The sequence below is a fragment of the Cricetulus griseus genome, chromosome 3 (assembly GCF_003668045.3).
Source record: "Cricetulus griseus strain 17A/GY chromosome 3, alternate assembly CriGri-PICRH-1.0, whole genome shotgun sequence".
Lineage (NCBI taxonomy): Eukaryota > Metazoa > Chordata > Mammalia > Rodentia > Cricetidae > Cricetulus > Cricetulus griseus.
The window spans coordinates 246,756,203-246,771,948 of record NC_048596.1 but is presented as its reverse complement, the minus strand read 5'-3'; the positions used below and the strand labels follow the sequence as shown (position 1 = coordinate 246,771,948).

At 38.9% G+C, this 15,746-nt stretch overlaps 1 long non-coding RNA gene across 2 annotated transcripts in view; it reads left to right on the top strand.

The window, feature by feature from the left end:
• Window positions 1-387: 387 nt before the first annotated feature.
• The window catches only part of LOC100760401, a 72,622-nt gene continuing 57,263 nt past the window's right edge, over window positions 388-15,746 (top strand). For both annotated transcript variants that reach the window (XR_004769365.1, XR_003484117.2), the window contains exon 1: window positions 388-9,014. This is a non-coding gene — a long non-coding RNA (uncharacterized LOC100760401). The remainder of the gene's footprint in view (window positions 9,015-15,746) is intronic.

The window sequence follows — 15,746 nt, the reverse complement described above, 5'->3', positions numbered from 1 at the left end:
TGCTACTATTGATGCATAACATATTGCCATTATTGATATATATATATATATATATGCTAATTGAAACTCAAATATGTGATGAATCCAAGGTGTTTCAGTGAGTGCTCACCTGTGCATGCAAATTTGATTTCATCTTTAGTAAGTAGTAAAGTTATATGCTTGCCAAAAAAAAAATAAGTGACACACTGGAAGACAAATGTCACACAATTTCAATTTTATGTGTAACCTAGAAATGATGAACTCATGGGAACAGAGAGCAGAATTGTGGCTATTAGGCTTCAATGTGGGTCTTTTAACAATGGGGAAATGATTGGTTTAAGGATATAAAACTGCAGTTGACAAGAGGCATGGACTCTGTGAAGTCTTGAGGTCTACTGAGAGCATGATAAATATGGTTGATATCAATATGCTATATTTTAAAAGTTGTGAGATAGTATACTTTAAGTGCTCTCAAAACTAGAGAAAGTAAAAACTCAGTGTGCAAAAGTGGTATGTCAAGAAAACTGTATTTGTACATATAGTTTGAAATCGGTGCAGTGCAGGCTGAGCATCCTTAAAACAATGATCCAAAACATCCTAAAAGTGATGATACTTCAGTTAGACAGATGTTGAAAAGCACAGCCCAGAGCCACTGACCTCTGCATGAAACATAGGTCCTCAAAAGAAAACAGAAGCAGGAATTTTCTCAAACTAAGAAGTTCCAGGTGTTTCTTAATCACTCACTCATGGATAAAGCATATTCATAAGTCAATGTTGCTGTTTGGTTTAATTTTGTTATCAAAACTTAGCAGCTTTGGTAACAAATGAATGATGCTCGCCTGCTTAGTTGTCAACCTTACATTTTCAAGGGACAGTGTTTACCCAACAGCTGTCATTTGAAAATCCTGTAATGTTCTTTTATGAGAGGGAAAGAGCAGTCGTGCACTTTCAACCAAGTCCAAGTCAACCCATTGGACTTGGGCTCAGCTGGAATGAGTTGGAGACAATTGTTCTTACTATATGAATGACAAGTATATGTGCTGTCGATCAATCACGATTACTCTGACAGATTCTGCCTGTACCATACTCTTGATGCCTGTCAGGTGACACTGGAAGCACTTTCTGAGAGGAATGGACCCAGTGTCATTTCCAGGACAGTGACTACAGTGGCTGTGAACACAGAACAGTGGAGCTTTTGCTGCCATAGCTTCCATCTCCACAGTGAAGGAAAACTTTCAGGAATGGCTGGCTAATGTTCCCAAAGATGACCTAAGTGGTCACCTCTAGGCTTTGTTAATGACTGGTATTCTCAGCTAAGATGTATACTATCTGTCTTCCTCCCTAAGCATAGAAATGTAGGTTGGTCAAAGTCAAACAAGTGTCAAAGCCCAAGTCAGCACCAAAACATTCTCTATAATGCATCTATCTGACTAAAAGTCCCCAAGAGTGCCTGGCCTGTCTCTTCTTCCCTCTCTGGTATTTATTAGTACAGTGGTTTAGGTTGTTTTCAGAATGTGGTCTCAAAGTGAGGAAGGCGTTGACAATGCTAGGATTATGTGACCCTTCTAGCAAACACATGAAGACTAATCTTTGAACTATAGAATTTTAGAATGAAAGCAGATTGTCAAGACTCATCCACTCCCATTATTTTACCAAAAAGAAACATGGGCCAAAAAATGCAAGACTTTCCCACATCTGCCTAATCAAACAAAGGAGAGGAGGTGGATTCCTAGTAGCCCCACTGCATCCCTTTTCCATGAGAGGTGATGGTCTGTTACTAAAAGTGTTCATCCATTCATACAAATCTCAGAAAATTTGCAAGCTATAGGTGCCATCCAAACATTTATTTTTTATAGACATGACAACAAGCATTTGATCCCATCTTTCCATTCATTCTTTATCTGCACTGACAGTGCAGTACCTAGCTGACTATAAGTCTTCAGGTCCCAGTAAAATTACCATTTCAGTGATTACAAAGTAACTTTCTCTCAAACATGAGAAAGTTTCTTCTGCACAAATAAATAAATGAACATCAATGCCACCCTGTGTAACAGATGCAGAAATACATTGTCATTGTCTTCCCAGGGAAATTTTTATCTTATTGATACAGAAGGAAAACAAAATTGCTATCTGAAAGCAAATCTAGCTAAAGAATCATTCCTTCCAGAAACAGAACAATTTTTAATAAAAGCATACATACTAACTGCTTGCTCATGGGTTCTCCATATGAAATAGCTCACTAATGCAAATATCAATCTTCATATGATCACTAAGCAGATGGAAATTTTCAAAAAAATCATTATTTTTTAATAATAATGTCAGAAGAAATTAGAAAGGTGTTCTGTTAGCTTCCAGGTGGCTACTTCAGCCAGGGTGCATGCAGTCTCCAGACACAATTGGTAGGCACATGGATCAGGCTTGCGTTCTGACAACACACCCAGGCAAGGGGCATTGTTCACACTCTTTGTGAAATAAGACTTCCCTTGCACCGAACTTCAGGCACAAAATAAGATTTATTGAAACCCCTAATGTCCCCCTGGTGGCTCATGAAGTATGAGGCTCTTGGTTACAGTTCTGTCTCTGCCATTTTGGACAAGACATTTAACTTCGGGTTTATTTTTATTGCTTTTTGAAGTCGCTTTGTCTGTAGCATGGAAAAAATATTGCTAACATTTTTCAAATAATTTTTGTGTGAATAAAATTTGACAATAGTTATGAAAGTACTCTATAACACATAGAACACAAAACTGTCCACTTTGAGCCTCTAAATCCAAATGGAAGAGGTATTAATTGGCAAAACCTACATAAAATAATTCTAATTGGAAGCAGGAGCCCTCCACACATGTCATACCTTTAATTTAACAACACCACCTCTGTGAATTTGCTCTAGGGAAATAACTAGTAGTGTGATAAGAAATGCACACACACGATCCTCAAGAACAAACTATTGATAATAAATGCAAAAGCAAAGAAGCCAGTGGATAAGCCAGTTAACAACATAAATTAACACAGAAAAAGATCGGTTAAATCCAGCTAATCTATTGTTATGTCTTTAAAATTTTATTATACTAAAAAGTGAATATAATAATAAGTGGAGAAGCAGAAAAGAAAACCATGTACATTTAAGGTAATATCACACAAACACTACAGTTATAAGTAGGTATATGAATGATTATGAAAGCTGAGGCAAGGTCTACCTAATCACCCTAGGGACTAGAATTTGGGGTAATTTTCATCTCCTTTGTACTTTTCTGTCTTGCTTTCCACTATTTACTTTCCTTGTTCAAGTTAGAATAATTAAATTGGTAGTGAAAGGCAATGATGATCAAGCCTCCACAGGCATCATCTGCAGGCACACTCAGAACTACCATGAACAGAGGCTAACCAACCACGAGGCCCTGTACCAACTGTTTTTATACACACTGTGGGGTAACTCTTGCAATTTCTATGGTCAGACAGAGAAAAACACATCTCATCTTAAATATTTTGTCCAAAGACATAAACTGTTTAATTGTAAACACATCATTGATACTCTGATCAGTATGATTTCATAGCACATATGTGTAATTGCTATCTCTCCTCAAATACTAAAATATTAAAGTGTAACTAACACATTCCTTTCAATTCCAAAGAATGAAAACAATGTATGGAGGAGATTATATAATCCTTTTCTCCACACCCGGTGGTCATATAGATAAAATATACAAATAACTCACATACTGTATACATCTGTATTTATAAAATAATATGTAAATGCATTCTCTAGTTAGTTCCAATATATAATACAGTATATTATGTGTACTAGATTTAATGTATTGTGCATTTTATAAAGATTATGCTGAATATAGGTACATATTTATACCACACTCTTATGATGGTGTTTGATTATGCTGAATATAGGTACATATTTATACCACACACTATGATGGTGTTTTGTCTTCATATGTATTCTGTAAAATGTAGAAAGGTGTCACAGTTATTACACTGAAAGTATGGATGTTACAATCAGGCAGATAGAAACCTTAAGGCTGACTGTCTCATTTGGGGTAGGGGGTAAGACTGAGTGAGTTGCTTTACCTCACTCTGAAAAGCTTCAGTGATTGTGGTAACAAGAGTTATAAGGCTCGATCTTTATGAGTGCAAATTACTAAATGAAACAATGTTTATTTCAGAAACAAACAGATGCAGCAGTACTGAGAACACTTGTTGAGAACGATTTCTGCATCCCTTTCTGGTTGAAGATTTTCATACCTCTACCCTGCTTCTATTGTGATACATGCACTGTCACGGTCCCATGCAGAGTATTCTGTATCTCCCTACATTGCTCCAAAACTCAGTGGTAACTAGAAAAGGTAGGGTGGGGAATGATAGTATGACCCTATGTGACTGACACCTATTCCATCTCTGAACTGTGGTTTGGGTCTCAAATGATGGACAGTAAGGGGATCAGGTGAAATTATAGTCAAGGCATACAGTCAGTGTTATAAAGAGTTAGTACGAACCTGAGAGCTTATGAGAGGCTGAGAATGCTTCCAGTATTGGTGCTGTAACCTCTGAGAGCTGGAGAAGAACCAGGTGGCATGTGCCACCTCCAAGACTGTTCACTGGAGTTGAAAAGGCAGCTACTAAGCTCAGGTCCATAGCAACCCACTTTTCTCCACCCATTTCTACAGGACCCTTGTGCTGTGGATGTACTGTAAAGTTACCAGATGCCACAGTGGAGAAGCAGAGTCCAAATTCTAAGGCCCATTTTACCAACAAGTCATTTCCATAGCACTACCATGGAGCCATTATTCCAAGGAACCCAGTGCCTTAAAAATGTAGATGAGTGAGTTTAATTATTTAGGGACCAGAAGGAAACAGAGAGAGAGAGAGAGAGAGAGAGAGAGAGAGAGAGAGAGAGAGAGAGAGGATAGAATCACATAACTTGAAGAATGTGTTCTCCATTAGTATATGCTCAAGGTTTGTGATAGGAAGCTCATGTACCTAGCAACATGTGTACCTAGCACAAACGAGTAAATAGTCTATAGAAGTAAGTGCTTTGGGATAAATAAGATTTATCTCTATGAGATTTTTATTTTACTTATTATTTGTGTGTGTGCATGCAGGTATGTGAATGCCACAGTGCACAAGTGAATGTCAAAAGACAAAGTGCAGGAGTTAGACCTTATCTTCCACTAAGGTTTGAATTCAGGTCTCAGTCCTCTGACAGGCATCTTTAGCCATCCAGCTGTCTTATCAGCTCAGGACTTTCTAAGCCATTATTTTCAGGAACATTTTACTAAGTTATGCATATTTTCTGTTTAAATTCTTTAATAGGATGGAGAACATATAAGTAACATACCTCATGTTTTACAGAGAGTAAGTGCGATAAATTATTTGCTCTTAATTCAGAGAGCTCATCCTATGGCTGCAGGGAATGTCCACATCCTCACTCAGTCACATTGCATCTGGTCCTTTGTCTTTGAACTTTCCAACTTTGGTCAGGGACTCACCTAGGGTAATTAAATAAATAAAAGTGTTTACTTATTTTAAATTTTCTTTTATCACCTCCCTATTCGGGCATGAGTTCTGACCAACTCTGGCTTATCTCTTGTTTGTTTTCATCAGTGGTTGGTCTTTCCCAATAACACATCTGCTTCTTTTCTCAAATGAGGGTTTAGCTCCTGAGCACACACAGAACAATCTCAGCAAAAACTTAAGAGGCTGGCTGCACACTCAGTGTGGCTTTTTTTTCCATGTTTACAAACAAACTTGTTCATAGATTCTCAACCACTCTGCAGATGTTTCTAAAAAGTTACATGACTGGCAAATTAAGAGTAAGATTCCAGTGATGAAGAAACAAGAAAATAAACAACCAGGAAGTGAAGGAAAAAGCTTGTAGATTCAAGATAAACACCAGCCAACCACAAGCCAGAGGGTGCCCCGGGGCAGCAAGGCAGGGAGGCCAGAGAGAAGGGGCAGCTAAAGGGAAAGAGAGAGTTCCATGTGCTTGTGGTCGATTAAGAGCCCATGCTCTGACCTCACCTACAGGTGTGGTCAGGCACACCTGTAGCCAGCCCTTAGGAGGTGTGGTTACGGTGTCTCCCTACAAGGAAGTGCATAGTAGAATCGGGAAAGCACAGTTGATGAGCACTGAGCCCTGGGTGAGTCCTGCCCTGTCAAATGCATTAGAAAGCTATTGTGTAAAGAAGCAGCAGCAACAGTGTTAAGCTGGATTTAGTGAGCAGGTGGTTTAGATTTCATCCTCTGAGAGCATCTCCCCGCATGCTGTCATTCTACCCTTACCTACACTCACAAAGAGACAGCTTGTGGCATGGCTCTACCTATCATGCATCTCTTCATACACTGATCACCTACTAAAGTTTAACCCATTTTCAGTTAACAACTATTAACTCAAAACACAGCTCTCATCTCAATGAGAGTAGGATTATTTATTCTGAAGCTAAATATGAGTGATCACAGCCTAGGAAATAGATTCAAGTTATTCCAAATAGCATGTTCCAACATGGAAACAGGAAATTTTTATAACTATGTTTCAAATACATTAGGGGGAACATGGGGTGGAACATCCCACAGCATGGGAAATTATGTATGTGGCTCAGGTTTCAGATGCTACCTGATAACATACTTACCTGTAGGGTTGGTAGAAGCCAGATGTCTATTAATACATCCCAGAAGATCTCGTGTGATAGTTACCATCCAGATGTTACATCAGACATGGAGGTAGGCAATGGATGGCTATTTAGAGGACCAAAACATAAGATAATCAGAGGCCTGCAACATTCCAACTCTCCAAAGCCACGGAGCTCTAATCAGTCAACCAGTCTTGTAAACTCTCACACAGTTGTGGTTTTGTTCCTGAGAACTCACAGTCTGAAAAAGAAAATCTTTTCTAAACACTTATATTTGATATGACTAATTTTATTAATTAACTTGAATTACTTGATACTGGAAAATAATGCAGATCTTGACATTCTAGAGTCAGGAAGCCACAAAGCCATTTAGTTAGCAGGGAAAATGAAGCCCTGCCCAAAAGGGGCAGTCACAAACTTGTGCCCTCAGACACACTGTCATTTATTGCTAAATTATGTCTTGCTGCCTAGGCAAGAGAACTGTTCAAAAACATGGTAAAAAGATTTTATTATTTTTTTGTCTGTGTGTCTTTAATCTTTATATTCAACAGCCTATGATTTCTTTAAAAACAAAACAAAAAAAAAAACAACAGCAAAAACAAACCATGGGAAAAACCATACTGGCATTTATGTTCATTCAGCGGTACTCTGCAAAGAGAAAAAGAACATGTCACTTTCCCCAAAAGATACAGCTACCTGTTTCCACTGCTCAGGTCTCCTTCCTCAGGGCAGGGAGTGGAGCAGAGGGGAGAGGAGGGAAGGAGAGGGGAGAGGTGGGAGTCTAAGGTAGAGCAGCATTGAGGTCTGTCTGTCACTGGCTGACTGCAGCTGCAGTGCACAGCCCAGTAAGAGTGTGGAGCCCACATTCAGCGCTTCACTGGAAGCCTGCAAGTCCTTCCTAGAGTCCATGAACTCAGCAGGAGAACCCAACAGAATCAGAGCTTGAGTTTTTGCTGTGTCCAGATGCAGAGGGTCTGTGCATTCAAAACATGGCTGGTCCACAGGACATGCTGGAAGTATAGAAAAAAATGTTGGTTCTACTGGGCTAAGCCACATATTTCACTAATGCTTTTAACAATCACAGTAAAGCATTCTGAGAAATGCAATAGCATAGGAAACTACTGGTTAAGTAGTTTCTAATAAGAGAAGTTTTGCCCAAAGTGGAAACGATGAAAATAGCAGAGGGGCCCCGGCTTTTAGTTCATGGTCATGGAAGCAGGGGCAGAAGACGAGTAAGAAGAGAAGGGGCATGTTAAGGGTAGTGGGGTGTCGAGAAGGATGTATAGGGATATATGCATATTAAAAATGTCATAGTGAAACTAATTACTTTGTTTTGACAACCAAGTAATAGTAGTATAGTAGTAAACAATGATAGTTTTAAAACAAAACAAGCCTAACATTCCCTAAACACTTTAGCGCCTTCAGTGTGTATGGCTGAGAGTACAACAGGTATGCAGATGAGGTGTTTCTCATTTTCTCAGCCAGTTAAAAAATAACAGCTTAGCCTTTCCAAAAAGAGTGCCTGTCTCGGACTCTTATTAGTTGACTTAAAACAAGAAAGCAATTTACAGTGTTGAAAATAAATGTAGAAAACAATTGTCCTGTCATCACAGCTTGCTCAGCCCATCAGAGCCTTCTGACTGGTATTATGCTGGAAGTGTGCCTTAGATAATATCTGATTAATGTAGTTCTTTTTATTGAAGCACAGAGCGCTGATTATAATATACAGATTTCCAAGCCACCTAGGTAATTACAGGCCTTAACAGCAAACTTGGTGCTTTATCCTCGCCAAAGGAAGTTTCATTATCCCTGTATTATCTTGCACACAGAAAGAATTTCCTGAAGGTGACCTTTTTATAGGTGGTAACCATGGTAACAGATTTCCAGCCGCTAACACTCTGACACTACTGGTGCACTGCAAATGTTGGAGGGATGTTACGGATTGATGTTTTGGGTTGCCCTCGAGAGACACAGCTGCATAAATGCTTACCAATTTGTGAGGAAAATTTTAAAAGAAATTTAAAACCACGGTTTCTGTTCCCTTGTTAATCAGAAAGATGATTTTTTTCCTAAGATCTTGTTAATATACACAGGGACTGTGAGAGTAAAAATAAAAGATTGAAGAGAAAATTTATTCCTTACATTATTTTTAAATAGGACATTCAATGCATCAGGTAGTGAGAGACAAGCACCCCTTTGGGTCGATTCTTTGCTTGAAAGTACTGCTGGAGCCCTGAGGAGCTGTAAAGGGTGAATCTGCTCATCAACAGGCTTGGTGGTGCAATTCTAAGAAACTGTAGCTTCAGCACTTAATTCCAAAAGAATTAGGAAACTTTCTAGGTAAGTAGCAAAGTTGGAAGGCAGATCTGCCAATTCAACCGCATCCAAGACATCAAAAAGGTGAGTTAGGACAAGAAATTTCTAGCTCTCTTGATCCATGAGTGAAGAAAACACATGATAGGGAGATGCTCAGTTTCTGGTTCCCCTTTAATCGGGTTGACTTAAGTGATTTATTTCTTTTTTGTTTTTTTCATTTTTAAAGAATTTTATTTTACATTCCAACAGTAGCTCTCCCTCCTACCACTCTTCCCACCACACTGTCCTCCTCCCACCCTCCTTCACCTCCCCTACCATGTCCCCTAGCCCATCCCCAGTCTACTCCTCATGACTAAGGGCTCCCATGAGGAGTCAACATAGTCTGGCATAAGAGGTTGGGCAGGGCCAACCCCTCTCCCATGCATTAAGACTGAGCATGGAATCCCACAGTGGGGAATGGGCTCCAAAAAGCTAGCTCATGTACTGGGATTATATCGTCCTACTACCAGGGACTCCTCAGCTAGTCCAAACTTCACACTGTCTCCCACCTATAGAGGGCCTAGTTTGGTCCCCTAGAGTCTCCACAGATGTCCGTCTAGAGGTCTAGAGTTCATGAGTTTCCACGAGCTTGGTTCAGCTATCTCTGTAGATTTCTCCATAGTGATCTTGACCTCCCTTGCTCAGATGTTCCTTCTCCCTCTCTTTACCTGGATTCCCAGAGTTTGGCCTGGTGCTTGTTAGTGGATCTCTGTGCCTGTTTCCATCTATTACTGAATGAAGGCTCTATGATAATAGTTGAGGTATTCACCAATCTGATTACAGGAGTAGGTAGGCCAGTTTAGGCATCCTCTCTACTATTGCTAAGAGTGTTTTAATATCCAAGTTCATTTCTAGCCCCACATTATACGAAACAAGTCATTTCTTCTGCATGAATCATTCACTAATAATGCTGTGCATTTCAGGCACAATCAGATTTTCTCTTAATGCCATTGTTTCTCCACTTCTGATACTTCTGTCCCTTGTTTGGGGTGTTATTTCTTCTAAGCTCTATTTATGTTAATCTATTTATTTGCATATTTTCATCATTTCTGCCCTTAATGAAAAACACAAAAATACATGTGCACACTCTAATTTGTGAAGTGTTTCCTTGAAGGCAATATGGCCTATTTGAAGATACCTTTTCAAGTTTTAATAACCTCAAATTTCAGAAAGAAGAAACCACAATTCGTAGAAACTTGGCACCAGCAGAACAGAGGGGGGGAAGTGTAATCTAAGAAACAAAAGAATTCAAGAAAATTGATGAACTTCTAGGAAACATAACAGAGAAGATAAAATGTGGTTGATCAGTCAGATGTCATGTTAGATCCCAGAGATATCAAAAGGACAGCAAGTAAATACAGATGTCAATGTCACCACAGAAAGTTGACATCTTAGGCACCACAGACCATATAATAAGAAGTGCAAATTACCCCACTTAGTCAATGTGAAGAAGTATCTGTTATCTCCCCTGTAACAATTAAGAAATTTTAGTTTATGATTTTAAGATTTTATACAGTAAGAGTTTAGTTTTTACATAGCATTAAATAAGCTGCCAAATATATAGTGACATTTGTAATGACAGTAGCCTAACAAAAAGAAAAACACAAGACTCATTCTGAAATGCAAATTAGGAGTCATTGTACCTTTCCTGGAGAGAGAAAGGTCCTAAAACAATGTGTACAGCTTCTTTTTCCTCTCCATTTTTTATTTAAATTAGAAACAAGATTGTTTTACATGTCACTCCCAGTTCCCTCTCCCTCCCCCCCACCCACCCACATCCCCTCCCAACTAACACCCTACCTATCCCATAGTCTTTCTACTCCCCAGGGAGGGTGAGACCTTCCACAGGGGGGTCTTCAAAGTCTGTCATATTCTTTGGGATAGGGCCTAGGCCAAACCCTTTGTGACTAGACTCAGGGAGTATCCCTCCATGTGGGATGGGCTCCTAAAGTCCATTCCCATGCTAACAATAAGTACTGATCCACTACAAGAGAACCCATAGATTTCTGAGGTCTCCTCACTGACACCAACATTCAAGGGGTCTGGATCAGTCCCATGCTGGTTTCCCAGCTATCAGTCTGGGAACCAAGAGTTACCCCTTGTTCAGGTCAGCAGTTTCTGTGGGTTTAACCAGCCTGGTCTTGACCATTTTGTTCATCACTCCACCTGCTCTCCAACTGGATTCCAGTTCAGTTCAGTGTTTAGCTGTGGCTGTCTGTTTCTACTTCCACCAGCTGCTGGATGAAGGGTAAAAGATGGTAAATAAGTGAGTCATCAATCTCATTATCAGGGGATGGCATTTAAGGTAGCCTCTCCTCTGTTGCTTAGATTGTTAGTTGGTGTCATCCTTGTAGATCTTCAGAAATTTCCCTAATGCCTGATTTCCCTTTAAACCTATAATGGCTCCCTCTAATATGGTATCTCTTATCTTGCTTTCCTCTATTCTTCCCACAACTCAACCTTCCTGCTCCCTCATGTCCTCCTCACCCCCCTTCTCCCCATCTCATTCTACTAGCTCCCTCCCTCCTCCCCATGCTCCCAATTTGCTCAGGAGATCTTGTCCCTTTCCCCCTCTCCAGGGGACCATGTATGTCTCTCTTAGAATCCTCCTTGTTTCCTAGCTTCTCTGGCAGTGTGGACTATAGGCTAGGAATCCTTTATTCTATCTCTAAACTCCATATATGAGTGAATAAATACATGTTTGTCTTTTTGTGACTGTGTTACCTTGCTCAGAATGGTTTCTTCTAGTTCCATTCATTTGCCTGCTACTTTCAAGATTCCATTTTTTTTCTGCTGAGTAGTACTCCATTGTGTAAATGTACCACATTTTCTCTATCCATTCTTCAGTTAAGGAGCATCTAGGTTATTTCCAGGTTCTGGCTATTACAAATAATGCTGCTATGAACATAGTTGAACAGATGTCCTTGTTGTAGGAATGTGCTTCTTTTGGGTATATGCCTAAGAGTAGAATTGCTGGATCTTGTGGTAGACTGATTCTCATTTTCCTGAGCATTTGCCATATGGATTTCGAAAGTGGTTGTACAAGTTGGCACTCCCACCAACAATGGAGTAGTGTTCCCCTTTCTCCACAACCTCTCCAGTATAAATTGTCATTGGTGTTTTTGATTTTAGCCATTCTGACAGGTGTAAGATGGTATCTCAGAGTTGTTTTGATTTGCATTTCCCTGATGGCTAAGGATGTTGAATACTTTCTTACCTGTCTTTTAGCCATTTTAGATTCCTCTATTGAGAATTGTCTATTTAGTTCTGTACCCCACTTTTTAATTGGATTATTTGGTGTTGTGGAGACTAGTTTCTTGTGTTCTTTGTAAATTTTGGAGATCATCCCTCTGTCAGATATGGGGTTGGTGAAGATCTTTCCCAGTCTGTGGGCTGTCATTTTGTCTTGTTGTCTGTGTCCGTTGCCTTACAGAAGTTTCTCAATTTCAGGAGGTCCCATTTAATAATTGTGGATCTCAGTGTCTGTGCTACTGTTGTAATGCTTGGGAAGCGATCTCCTGTACCGATTAATTCAAGGGTATTTCCCACTTTATCTTCTAATAGGTTCAGTGTGGCTGGATTTATTTTGAGGTCTTTGATCCATTTGGAATTAAGTTTTGTGTATGGTGATAGACATGTATCTATCTGCAGTCTTCTACATGCCAGCATCCAGTTATGCCAGCACCATTTGTTGAAGATGCTTTATTTATTCCATTGTATAGCTTTCGCTTCTTTGTCAAAACGCCAGCCATTCATAGGTGTGTGGGTTAATATCGGGGTTTTCAACTCCATTCCATTGGTCTACCTATATATTTTGTGTCAATACCAATCTGTTTTCAAGACGATAGCTCTATAATAAAGCTTGAAATCAGGAATGGTGATGCCTCCAGAAGTTCCTTTATTTTACAGAGTTTTTTGGTCTATCCTGAGTCTTTTGTTTTTCCATATAAAGTTGAGAATTGTTCTTTCAAGGTCTGTGAAGAATTGTGCTGGGATTTTGATGGGGATTGTGTTGAATCTGTAGATTGTTTCTGGCAAGATTGCCATTTTTACTATGTTGATCCTACCTATCCAAGACCATGGGGGATCCTTCCATTTTCTGGTATCTTCTTTAATTTCTTTCTTTAAAGACTTAAAATTCTTATGATACAGGTCTTTCACTTTTTTGGTTAGCATTACCCCGAGGTATTTTATGTTGTTTGTGGCAATTGTAAAGGGTGATGTTTCTCTGATTTCTTTCTCAGCACATCTATCATCCATATATAGCAGGACTACTGATTTTTTTTTAGTTAATCTTGTATCCTGCCACTCTGCTGAAGGTGTTTATCAGCTGTAGGATAGAGTTTTTTGGGTCACTTATGTAGACTACCATATCATCTGTAAACAGTGAAAGCTTAATTTCTTCCTTTCCAATTTGTATCCCCTTGATCTCCTTTTGCTGTCTTATTGCTCTAGCTAGAATTTCAAGGACAATATTGAAGAGGTATGGAGAGAGTGGACAGCCTTGTCTTGTTCCTGATTTTAAAGGAATAGCTTTGAGTTTCTCTCCATTTAGTTTGATGTTGGCTGTTGGCTTACTGTATATTGTTTTATTATGTTCAGGTATGTTCCTCTTATTCCTGATCTCTCCAGGACCTTTATCATGAAGGCATGTTGAATTTTGTCAAAGGATTTTTCAGCATTTAATGAGATGATCATGTGGTTTTCTTCTTCAGTTGGTTTATATGGTGGATTACATTGACAGATTTTCTACTGTTTAACCAACCCTGCATCCCAGGAATGAAGCCTACTTGATCATGGTGGATGATTTTTCTGATATGTTTGTGGATTTGGTTTGCCAATATTTTATTGAGTATTTTTGCATCTATGTCCATGAGGGATATTGGTCTGCAATTCTCTTTCTTAGTTGTGTCTTTGTGTGGCTTGGGTACCAAGGTAATTATAGCCTCAAAAAATGAGTTTGGCAATGAACCTTCTGCTTCTATTGTGTACAACAATTTGAGGAGTATTGATATTAGCTCTTCTTTGAATTTCTGGTAGAATTCTGCTCTGAACCCATCTGGCCCTGGGATTTTTTTGGTTGGAGATTTTTGATGACTACTTCTATTTCATTAGGGGTTATAGGTCTATTTAAGTTGCTTATCTGTTCTTGATTTAATTTTGGTAAGTGAAATCTGTCCAGAAAATTGTCCATTTTCTTTAGATTTTCAAATTTTGAGGAATATAGGTTTTCGAAGCATGACCTGATGATTCTCTGGATTCCCTCTGTGTCTGTTGTTATGTCCCCCTTTTCATTCCTGATTTTATTAATTTGCATGTCCACTCTCTGCTGTTTGGTAAGTTTTGATAAAGGTTTGTCTATCTTGTTGATTTTCTTGAAGAACCAACTCTTCATTATATTGATTCTTTGTATTGTTCTCCTAGTAGCCTACCTTAAATGCCCTTCCCTGATTATGACCTTGATGACTGACTTATATGTCATCCTATAGCCTTCATCCAGCAGCTAGTAGAAGTAGAAGCAGAAACCCATAACTAATCACCGAACTGAACTGGAACCCAGATGCAGAGAAGGACCAGTGAAGAGCACAGCAGTCCAGACTAGGCTGGTGCAACCCACAGAAACAGCTGACCTGAGCATCAGAGAACTCTTGCTCCCCAAACTGAGAGCAGGAATACCAGCATGGAACTGATCCAGACCCCAGGAACATGGTTTTCTGTGAGGAAACCTCAGAAATCTACAGGACCTCCTGTAGAAGTTCAGTGCTTATCCCTAGCATAGGTGTGGACTTTGGGAGCCCGTTCCACATAGAGGAATACTCCCTGAGCCAAGACACATGGGGTTGGGCCTAGGCCCTATCCCAAAGGATACAATAGACACTGATGACACACTATGGAAGGCCTCACCATCCAGGGGAAGCAGAAAGGATATGTGATAGGTAGAGTTTTAGTTGGGGGCGGGGGCAGTAGGGGAGGATGGGTCGGAGAAGGGATCTTTGATTGTCATGTAAAATCCTATTTCTAATTCAAATAAAAAAGTTGGAAAAATTAAAAAATAAACCATTTAACTAAACCATAAAAAAGAAATTCTTTTGTCAGATATGTCTCAAGTATGACTAGAAAATCAGACCCAAGCTATATAATTTTCTTAAGTAATTTCAGGACACTTAATAAGGCAATGTGAAAACAATGTACCTATCAATTAAATCAGACCCTAGAAGTACACATTGAAAATTATCAATTCATAATTTTTGAAGATGTATAATTTTACATAGGCACACTGAAATATATGTTTCTTGATAATATTGTGGTTGATAGAGCATTATACATGCTTATACAATCATAAATGCATTAAAAATATAAATAATTTATGTTAAATTCAGGAAGTATGAACTAAAATAGACTGCTCTGAATACTGAGTAGTCTTTAAGATTGCCTCCAGATGCAAAACTATTTTTAATTTAATGTTTGTTATTTCACCATTTTTAGAGGAATTACTCACATATGTACTTATGGAAATAATATTTACACTTATTTACTTTATTTGCTTTATAAAAATACCATAACACTTTCACTTTCCCTCTCAACATTGTATGTTCAATTGTCTTTATTTGTGAAAGTAGTTTTTTTCCATCCACATTTGTTATATTTTATGTCTGTACCTTAAGTTTTTAATTTTTCTGTTAATAAATGTTGAAAATGTTCCCAGGTTTTTTTTTCTTATAAATCATCCTGCTTGAGTGACCTCCTGCTTTTCCTCTGGTGCATATAATGAAACTC